Here is an 11,072-nt window from a genome sequence, read left to right on the forward strand (position 1 = left end):
CTAGATGAGGAAAGCACAAAATTATGCACCTTCAACACACGGTTTGGAAGGCATTGTTTCCAAAGGCTACCTTTTGGCATCAGCTCAGCACCTGAAGTATTTTACAAAACAGTACAACAGCTCTTTCATGGAATAGAAGGAGTCGGAGTCTTCATTGATGATGTAGTGATATGGTGCCGCTCAAAAGAAGAGTGTCACGGGGTGACGAATAAGCGGAACTGTTCCTCCCCATTCTTGTTTCCGGTGGGAGCGAGTTTAATGTAACACCAGAACGGTTCCGGGTTTTTCCGTGTAAACAGGCTGACGGAGCTTGCTAATGAGGGAATGAGTGGCAGCTGGGCAATGAGCAGAGATTGGGCCACGAGGGATATGGATTTGTGAGGGGGATTATAAAAGGATCCGGTTGATGTGCAGCAAGGGAAGAAAAACTTTGGAGCGAAATCTTTGGGATTGATGCAGACTGGAGGAAATCTTTGGTTGTTGATCTGTTGATCCTGTCAAGCAGTACACGAGAGGGCAGATCGTTAAAGGACGGGAAAGACTGTATGCAGAGAAGGAAGAGCTGGAGAGCAGTGGTATGATTGAACTGCGTTATCTCATCGAACAGATAAGTGTTATCTGCCAGTCCTATTAGGAAGTTAATGCCTGTAGTGCCCGCTACCCGCTATGATGTGGTGAAGCCGCTCCGGCGTTCAGTGAGTTCTGTTTTGAAGCCTTTCAATGTCACTTGTGTTCCCATTGTCGACCACCTACACAGCTTGGATGTACAGTTTGTCAGTTGAGCGGAGAGAGTCGGCCGGGACCACGAGAAGAGACCCTATTCACTGTGAGTTGCAGTGCCTAATGTGAAGTGAACACGTGTGATCATTTGAAGTGACTGAATTGTGCACTGGTGTAGAAACTGTAATTTTGTGTCTGCCCGTTCCCCAGTTGGCTACTTGTGGGTTCTGAAGGTCAAACTGAAATTAATTAACTGCTGTGTGTTGAGCATATGCTGTACAGGAATGCAGCTCTATTCTGTCTGAGTTGGAGAGGATTTATGAGAGATCTATGCATCGCTGTTCTGTGGTAAGAAGACCCAGTTGTTGACTGTCGAATCCCGTACTCACCACTGTTGTTCTGTGAACCTAGAGAAACTGTCCTTCGCCATTGAATGCTGCCATCACTGCCCTGTGGAAAGAAGACCCAGTTGTTGACCGTTGAAACCTGTACTCACCACTGTTGTTCTGTGAACATAGAGAAACTGCCCTCTGCCATTGAATGGTGCCATCACTGCCCTGTGGTAAGGAAATCTAGTTGTTGATTGTCAAATCCTGTATTTACCACGGTTGTTCTGTGAACATAGAGAAACTGTCCTCTGCCATTGGATGCTGCCACTACTGCTCTGTGGTAAGAAGATCTAGTTGTTGATTGTCAAATCCTGTACTCACCACGGTTGTCCTGTGAATGTAGAGAAATTGTCCTCTGCCAGTGGAGGCGGCCATCACTGTTCTCTGAGGAAGTTACTGTCCGTCGCTGTATTTCAACGGCCGTCGGCTTGTGGAAGGGGAGTGGCCCCCAGCTAGCGGGTGCGTCCCGTGGAGGGAACGAGAGAGCTCCCCGATTGCCATCTACGACGGACTATTGTATTGCGTCAGATGACCCCTTGCCCGATCCTTCCCCCCTATCCCAAAAAGAGGTGACACTTAAATGATTGATGCTGTCCTGTGAGAAGAGTAACCCTTTCCCTTGTTGTCAATTTCCTACCAGTGCCTGCCGCAACCCCTATCTCCGGTTGAAGAGGAGCCGCTGTGCGGATCCTTACCTGTGTCTGCTCCATTACTCATCTTTGGCCGAAGAGGAGTTGCTGTGTGAATCCTAATCGGTGCTTGTTCCATTACTTACTTCCGGCCGAAGAGGAACTGTTGTCTGAACCCTTACCAGTGTCTGCTCCATCGTTTGCTTCTGTCCGTCTAAAGAGGGATCGTTGTGCGAACTTCCCACGCAACCCGGTAGAAGAGAGAGGAGGATCAGTCGGTGGATTTTAGTTTGAGATTGGACTTAATTTAACTAAATAAAATACAAGTTTTTGATGTTAATTACCTTGTCTGGTCTATTGGTGTCTCTGGGTAACTCCTCGAGGTGGTACGTTGTGAAGGGGAGGGAAGGCCACCCCGGCCTGTGACAAGAGCATTATGAAAGACTTTGCAAGGTCCTAGATCAAGCACAAAGAAATAGATTAAAGTTAAATAAAAACAAATGCCAGAGTAAGAGAAATCACTTACCTGGGAGAAAGACTGTCTGAAAAAGGAATACAACCAGACAAAGAAAACATCAGCGCAATAGACAAAGTGCCAGAGGCAAGAGACAAAAAACCCTGCAAAGAGCCTTAGGGTTAATAAACTACTTATGAAGATTTGTTCATGGTTGAAAAGCTGTTTAACTAGAACCTGTTTTGAAATTTTATGACTAGGAAAAGCCTCTAAAGGTCATTACAGATGCATCACAAGTGGGTTTAGGACCTGTTTTACTCCAGCGACATGACATGGAGTGAGACCCAGTTGCATACGCATCCCGCACGATGACCTCAGCGGAAAGAAAACTATGCCCAAATAGAGAAGGAAATATTGGGTGCAGTGTTCGGCTGTGAGAGATTCCACAAGTATGTCTATGAAAGATCGGTGATACTAGAGACAGACCATAAGCCTCAAGACCATAAGATATCAAAGAAATCACTGGGAGAAGTTCCACCACGCATACAAAGACTGATGCTAAGATTGCAAAAGTATGATCTGACGTTTGAGTATAAAACAGGTAAACACTTAATTGTTGCAGATACCTTGAGTAGAGCTAGTTTGAAAAACATTGTAAGCACTACAGAGAAAGATGTGCAAATACATGTGGACTCTATCAAAGCACAGATGCCAGTGTCAAACAAAATAGGTTGAAATAGCAAAAGAAACACATGCGTGGAGAGGAGATAATGGAGAATCCTTGCCAACATTTTAAAGATGAACTGTCAGTGCTAGAAGGAGTTTTGCTGAAAGGAACAAGAATTGTTGTGCCAATCTCACTGAGAATGCAGATGCTGAAAAATGTGCACGAAGGACATTTAGGAATCGAAAAATGTAAGAGAAGGGCACGAGAAGTTCTATACTGGCAAAGCATGCACAGAGACATAATGACATTGCAGAATTGTAAAGTATGCCAGCGGCTCAGATATCAACAAACAAAAGAGCCAATGAGGCCACACGAGCTACCAAAGGAGCCGGGGGGAAAAGTTGGAATGGACTAGTTTCAGCTTAATGACAAGGATAACTTGTTGCTCATGGACTATCACTCAGGGAGAGACAGGGAGTGAGCCGTACCTGGCTATTTTGAATTACAGAGCTTAACCACTGGAGATTGGACTTTCACCGGCGGAAATGCTAATGAATAGTAATCAGTAAAGCATAAAATGATACGGAGTGCGTGGAATTCTGCAAATGAAAGACAGATTAATCACTACAACAAAATAGCAAGACCATGAAAACCACTGGCCCAAGAAGAAATGGTTCGAGTGAGATGTGATGGGCAATGGGGACCATTGGCCAAAGTGATTTAAAGAGACGACGTCCAGATCATACGAAGTGCTAACAGAGCATGGAAAAATAATGAGGAGAAACAGAAGATATTTGCTAAAAGTGCCTCAGAGTGAAATAAAAATCAATGAGAGACAAATGACCTGGAAATTGCAAAGCAAAATGAACAATTAGAAATGCAAGGCAATGCTAAAGAATCTGTCACTGAAAATAGAAAGGTTGTAAAACAAACAAAAAATGTCCTCGGAGACAAATAATAAGGCCAAAAAGACTAATAGAAGAAAAGTGAAGAGGTGAATTTAAGAAGAAATGTTACACATTGTTAATAAATAAAAATAATTTGGTGTAGTAAATGAAACCAGTTGTTGTATCAAGTTAAGAATATTTAAGAAAAATTTGAAAAAAGGGGAGATGTATTGAGATGTGTATATTGTATATGACGACCACTAGAGGGCAGTGTAATGCTATTAATACAGTTAAGTTCTGCCTGTGTGTAACACCGGAAGCAGTTAATAAACGGGGTTCCAAACGTGATACTCGGTGTGTAAGTCTCATCAATACACAAAGCGTCAGTGGTTGTCTGCAACGTCCTGGTCTTAGGCAATTGATTGGAATTTTAATATTCACCATCACCCACAGTCAGCTGGAGTGGTAGAGAAAACAAACAGAAACATTAAGAAACGTGTTACTAAAGCCTGCATTGACACAAGCTGAAATTGGACTGTTGTTCTCCTGGCAGTACTCACAGAAATGAGAATAACCCGATCTTCAACTACTAAACAGTCAACTTTTGAAATTCTAATTCTTTCCCGACCCCATAGGTCAGGGGACACACTGGCATTTCTTCCTTAGGTAACCTGGACGTGTTGGTTACTGTTGGCCGCAGAGGAAGGAGAGGAGGAAGACATCTACAGAGACAGCAGGAAAAGGAGAAGTGGAGGAAATTGGGTTCTTTATATGTTGGTACTTTGACTGGTTAAGGGAGAGAGATAGCTGATATGATGTTAGTAAAAATAGGTACTGGCGGCTTATCAGATTCTTCATCGGTGCTAAAGCATTGGACTCATGTTTAAATCCCAAATTCAATAGATCACACAGCCTGAGGATTCCATGAGAATAAGTGCATTCTATTGAAATAAGAGGAGATTCAAATGATGAAATAGACTATGAAATGAAACCATATTTCATGGCAGAGCATCTGAAGCATCTAAACGCCATCTGGAGAATGTGAAGAGATTGAAAAGTTTGACCAAAAAAGCATTTTTATAAAATAAATAGATAAATAAATTTTTAAAAAAAAGGTCTCATTTACACATATTTACCTTTTTACATATATAAGCCCAGTTCTGTGAAATCCTGTTCTATTCATATTGAAATTAGAAATAGAAAAACTGTGTTTGGGGAAGGAACACGATTTGAAAAGCACAAAACCTTTGCAGTGAGATGAGATGACCCCCTGTTTCTTTTTCTTTCCTTCCTTCCTTCCTTCCTTCCCTCCCTCTCCTATCCTTTCTTTCCTCTTATGTCCTGACCTGTTCTGTTCTTTTAATAAATATTGTTGTTTCTTTCCATTTTTGTTTCCTTTCAAAAATAACAGTGGATTATAAGATTATTATAAAAATCACCAAAACATTCAGGTAACAACTTTGGTAAGATATTCAGTATTTTCTGAACATTATAGTTCTTTTCATTTAAAAATGTCAAGCATGTTTTTCTGAGCATGTTTATGTTCTTAGATTTTTAAAACATTCATTCAGTGTTGATGGAATATTGCTAGGATCATGCCTAAGGACTACATTACCCAACAACTACTGCACTTCCTTGTTTGTCATATGTCACTGATCACACACCTGTTCATTGTCACTGTAATTAGCACTCATTGGCTCATTTGTTTGTCCATGTCCTTGCTCATGCTCAGGTTTGTTTCTTTGTTTTTCATTCATTTGTGCATATATTTTGTGTTTTGTTTTTAGTATTTTGTATTTTTACTACTAGTACAAAATACATTTAATTTCTATTTTGCTGCTAAAACAGTCTTGACCGTCAAGCTTTAACAATTTAATGTTTGACAGCATAATCCTAGATTTTTATTCAGCACTGTAGCAAAAATTAACAGGGGAAAAAAAGCACTGCACTCAGACGCAAACCATCCATAGGTAGTAATGATTTCATTAATAATAATAAGTAAAAAACATCAGGCAAAAAATCCAGACGATTAATATGTCCAAATAATATAATTTTATAAATAACCCTGTAGAGAGCGCTGTAATTATAACAATTACCAAGTTTTACTCCTATTAAAGAAAATGAATTAATTTAATTTAGTTCCTCATCAAAATCATTAACTTGTAGGCAAGTGATTGAGAATACAAGTTTCTTTAAACAGATCATTCCAGAAGTAATTAAACCTGTTCTAAAAATAAAAAATTCTTCCATCAGCACTGGTTATGAACCTAAATCTTAATCTGTCAGTTATTAACCATTAATTAAGAAACCTGACCTTGACCCTGTCAGCTGTCCAACTATAGTCCAATATCAAACCTCCACTTTATCTCCATTAGATTCTAGAAAAGGTTGTAGAACAGCAGATCTGCTCACATCTACTTAGGAATAACAGTTTTAAAATCTCCTTGCTAGACTAGAGAATGTTGTTGGAATAAAGGAAACAGCTTTCTCCTTGCTCAGGTCTTATCTAACTGATAGCTCTCAGTTTGTTGATGTAAATGGTGAGTTCTCCACACTCTCTGAGGTAAAGTTTAATGATCCAGTATGTTTTAGGTTAAATTTAATTAATTTAACTGAAACACTGACAATGAATGTCTGTGATCTAGATGTGCAGATTGATCTATTTGGGCTCTCACCACTGCTGAGGCCCTGGTCACGACTGAACACTGGACTTCTTTCACTGTTTAAGATAAGTGCATCGGCTATGATAATTATAAACTATGAGGGTGAGGTAGAAGAGGACGTGGGTGATGATAACTAGGATGACTTCGCTAAGGAGCTTAACCAGTACCGCAAGGCCAACGTGGCAGAGGTAAAATGTAATGCTCCTTATTGCACTACAATTGTCATTGCATGATTTATGACTGCTGCAAACATGAATATAGATGATCTGTACCTCCATGTAAACTGAAGTCACAGTTGTCTCTCATCTGCGTCAGATAATTTTCCAGCTCTAACAGAGTGATTTTTATACAGTGTAGACTGGCAGCTTGCTCACCTGCCTTTTCTCAGTCTGCTCAAAACACAAAAGTAGACTTTTTTTTAAGATAGCCAATGAAAATATTCAAAGTATTTATCTATAGTTGTAACTGTATACATTAAATAACATTTTTGTGGTGATGTCCATTTGTTGCGGTTTTCCATTTTCACAGGCAGTTTTGGAACGTAACCACAGTGATAAATAGGGGATTACTGTTTATTTTACAAAAAAAATTGACATTTCATAGAATATAGATATTGTTAAAATATGAATTGTAATCATGACCAACCTTTGTAAAACTGCAGTTCAATGAATATTCATATTTTAATAACAACTAATTTAAATGTTATGTCATATCTCATCATAAACATCTAAATGCATTGTTGTCAAGTGCGCAACATAAGGTGTTGATGCGTTTTTGATCAATTATGACTGTCCACACCTAAATTTTTAACTTTTTACAGTTTTTACGTTTTTCATGAAAAACAATTTAAAATCATAAAAACTGTAAAAAGTGAAAAGGTCTCGGTCTTGTACGATGAAAGAAAAGCAAGATTTAAAATAATTTTTTTTTTTATAAAAATATATTATGAAAGTTTATATTTTATTAATACTTATATTTTTATTAAAAAAAAAAGTTATATTCTTGTCTAAACAGTTTTTTTTTGTCACCTTTTTATTCACTTATTGGACGTTTTATCGCATTTTGCTGAATTTAGGCTTAGGAATATAAAAAATTAATATTATAACAACTTTTAAGAGTCATATTTTGTCAAAATCTGATTATGAACAGGAATGATAACATTCATAATATTTTCATGAAAAATCGTTAAAAATGCAATTGAATGCAAATTATTTATGGTAAGTGGTTGATGGTGCTCCACTGTAAACACTAATTCTGTCATTACATAAATAATCAAGTATTCTTGAGTTAACACTACTTAAAAAAATTTATTTTCTAACCATAACTCAAAAATATGTTAGATTAACTTACTTAGCCGCAAAATACTTTAACTTAAAATTGAGACTGTTATGAACTCAAAATCCTGATTCATAAAAATAGTCATTCTGGTCTCCTGGATGGTGATTGGTTATTTAAGGAGTTCTGCCTGGCAAAAAGAGAACTAATGCAGTGATTGGTAGAATAATCCTATAGTCGGTCCTTAATGCCTGTTGCTGATGCCGGAAAGTTCTGGAATTAATCTTCTCGTCGTTCGCCATTTTAAACTCGGTAAGTAAAGTTATTATGCAGTAATGAACTTAAAAATATTATTTGAATTGTCATATGTTTGTTTAAAGCCTAATTTTACATTTATATAACAAAGAACCGCCCAGTCATTATTACAAATCTTTCAGACACGTTGTGTTTGCTAACATCACTATCAATTTTGTGAACATTATTTTAGAAATCATATTGAGAAACTGAATTTCACTTGTAAGATGTAAATTCTTTATACATTAGTTAATCGTGTGTTTTTAGGAAGAAAAAAGTGTTCTTCAGCAGTCCATCTTCACATTTAATCATCGATAATGAATTGTCTAACTAACCTATTTACTGGTTTAGGCTGGTTTTATTAATAACATTAATTTTGAATATTATTAATTATAATAAAATATAATTTTCTTTGTTTTGTCAATGACTGTCAATTGTTTTTATATATTTCAATTGTTTTTATATTGCAGGTGAAACAAGAACATGTGGAAATTATACCTGAATTACCCCAAATCACTAGCAAACACATTTGATTTAATACAGCGTGTACTGATATCAATGGGACAGAATGCCCTCAAGCCCTCAAGTCTTTGGCAAACCAGCTTTTTTGTTAATAAAAAATGTTTGGTTGTTTAAGTGCACAAAGTTCTAGCAGTGATGTTGTGCAGCAGTTAATGTGGGATATTGTTACCACCTGTACAGTGTTGTAGACTGTGGCTGTGACCTAGGTGTTTTCTGATACAGTATTTTTTTGAAATTTAAACTGAAATGTAATTTATATAATTTATCTGTAAATTTTTATACAGTGTGGCTGTGACTAGTTGTTTCATTAATTGAAATTTAAATGTTTTAATGTTTAAACGATTTTGCACAATAAATACATTCAATATGATGTTCAATGTGTTTTTTGGACTGAATAAAGCTTTAACAGTCAAAAGAACATCCATCCATCCATCCATCCATCTTCTCCCGCTTATCCGATGCCGGGTCGCGGGGGCAGCAGTCTAAGCAAAGATGCCCAGACTTCCCTCTCCCTAGACACTTCTTCCAGCTCTTCCGGGGGGGACACCAAGGCGTTCCCAGGCCAGCCGGGAGACATAGTCTCTCCAGCGTGTCCTAGGTCTTCCCCGGGGTCTCCTCCCAGTGGGACGCGCCCGGAACACCTTCCCAGGAAGGCGTCCAGGAGGCATCCGGAACAGATGACCGAGCCACCTCAGCTGACCCCTCTCGATGTGGAGGAGCAGCGGATCTACTCCGAGCTCCTCCCGAGTGACTAAGCTTCTCACCCTATCTCTAAGGGATCGCCCAGCCACCCTGCGGAGGAAGCACATTTCGGCCGCCTGTATCCGGGATCTTGTCCTTTCGGTCATGACCCAGAGCTCATGACCATAGGTGAGAGTAGGAACGTAGATTGACCGGTAAATCGAAAGTTTCGCCTTGCAGCTCAGCTCCTTCTTCACCACGACAGACCGGTACATCGACCGCATTACTGCAGAAGCTGCACCGATCCGTCTGTCAATCTCCCGTTCCACCCTTCCCTCACTCGTGAACAAAACCCCAAGATACTTAAACTCCTCCACTTGCGGCAGGAACTCCCCACCAACCTGAAGTGGGCAAGCCACCCTTTTCCGACTGAGGACCATGGCCTCGGATTTGGAGGTGCTGATTCTCATCCCAGCCGCTTCACACTCGGCTGCAAACCGTCCCAGTGCATGCTGAAGGTCCTGGTCTGATGAAGCCAACACGACAACATCATCTGCAAAGAGCAAAGACGAAATCGTGTCGTCACCAAACCAGACACCCTCCGACCCCTGGCTGCGCCTAGAAATTCTGTCCATAAAAATTATGAACAGAACCGGTGACAAAGGGCAGCCCTGCCGGAGTCCAACATGCACCGGGAACAAGTCTGACTTACTGCCGGCAATGCGAACCAAGCTCCTACTTCGGTCATACAGGGACCGGACAGCCCTTAGTAAAGGGCCCCCGACCCCATACTCCCGGAGCACCCTCCACAGGCCGCCGCGAGGGACACAGTCGAATGCCTTTTCCAAATCCACAAAGCACATGTGGACTGGTTGGGCAAACTCCCATGAACCCTCCAGCACCCTGTAGAGGGTATAGAGCTGGTCCAGTGTTCCACGGCCTGGACGAAAACCACATTGTTCCTCCTGAATCCGAGGTTCTACTATCGGCCGTATTCTCCTCTCCAGTACCCTGGCATAGACTTTCCCAGGTAGGCTGAGAAGTGTGATCCCCCTATAGTTGGAACACACCCTCCGGTCCCCCTTCTTAAAAAGAGGGACCACCACCCCGGTCTGCCATTTCAGAGGCACTGTCCCCGACCGCCACACGATGCTGCAGAGGCGTGTCAGCCAAGACAGCCCCACAACATCCAGAGACTTGAGGTACTCAGGGCGGATCTCATCCACCCCCGGTGCCCTGCCACCGAGGAGTTTCTTTACTACCTCGGTGACTTCAGCTTGGGTGATGGACGAGTCCGCCTCTGAGCCCTCAGCCTCTGCTTCCTCAATGGAAGACATGACGGCGGGATTGAGGAGATCCTCGAAGTATTCCTTCCACCGTCCAACGACATCCCCAGTTGAGGTCAACAGCTCCCCACCTCTACTGTAAACAGCATTGGTGGGGCACTGCTTTCCCCTCCTGAGGCGCCGGACGGTTTGCCAGAATCTCTTCGAGGCCAGCCGATAGTCCTTCTCCATGGCCTCACCGAACTCCTCCCAGGCCCGAGTTTTTGCCTCGATAACCACCCGGGCTGCAGTTCGCTTGGCCTGCCGGTACCCGTCAGCTGCCTCAGGAGTCCCACAAGCCAACCAGGCCAGGTAGGACTCCTTCTTCAGCTTGACGGCATCCCTTACTTCTGGTTTCCACCACCGGGTTCGGGGATTGCCGCCTCGACAGGCACCGGAGACCTTACTGCCACAGCTCCGAGCGGCCGCTTCGACAATGGAGGTGGAGAACATGGTCCACTCGGACTCAATATATCCGGCCTCCCTCGGGATCTGGTCAAAGCTCCGCCGGAGGTGGGAGTTGAAGATCTCTCTGACAGGAGGCTTGGCCAAACGTTCCCAGCAGA

The 11,072-nt window shown here is 41.5% G+C and overlaps 1 long non-coding RNA gene across 1 annotated transcript; it reads left to right on the forward strand.

Moving 5' to 3' along the window:
* The first annotated feature begins 7,584 nt into the window (after nucleotides 1–7,584).
* LOC310722627 lies at nucleotides 7,585–8,870 on the forward strand. Its single transcript, XR_014532417.1, has 2 exons — nucleotides 7,585–7,996; nucleotides 8,449–8,870. It is a non-coding gene; the product is annotated as an uncharacterized lncRNA (long non-coding RNA).
* The last annotated feature ends 2,202 nt before the right edge of the window (nucleotides 8,871–11,072 follow it).

The sequence above is a fragment of the Silurus aristotelis genome (genome assembly GCF_946808225.1).
Source record: "Silurus aristotelis genome assembly, chromosome: 29".
In the NCBI taxonomy this organism is placed as follows: Eukaryota; Metazoa; Chordata; class Actinopteri; order Siluriformes; family Siluridae; genus Silurus; species Silurus aristotelis.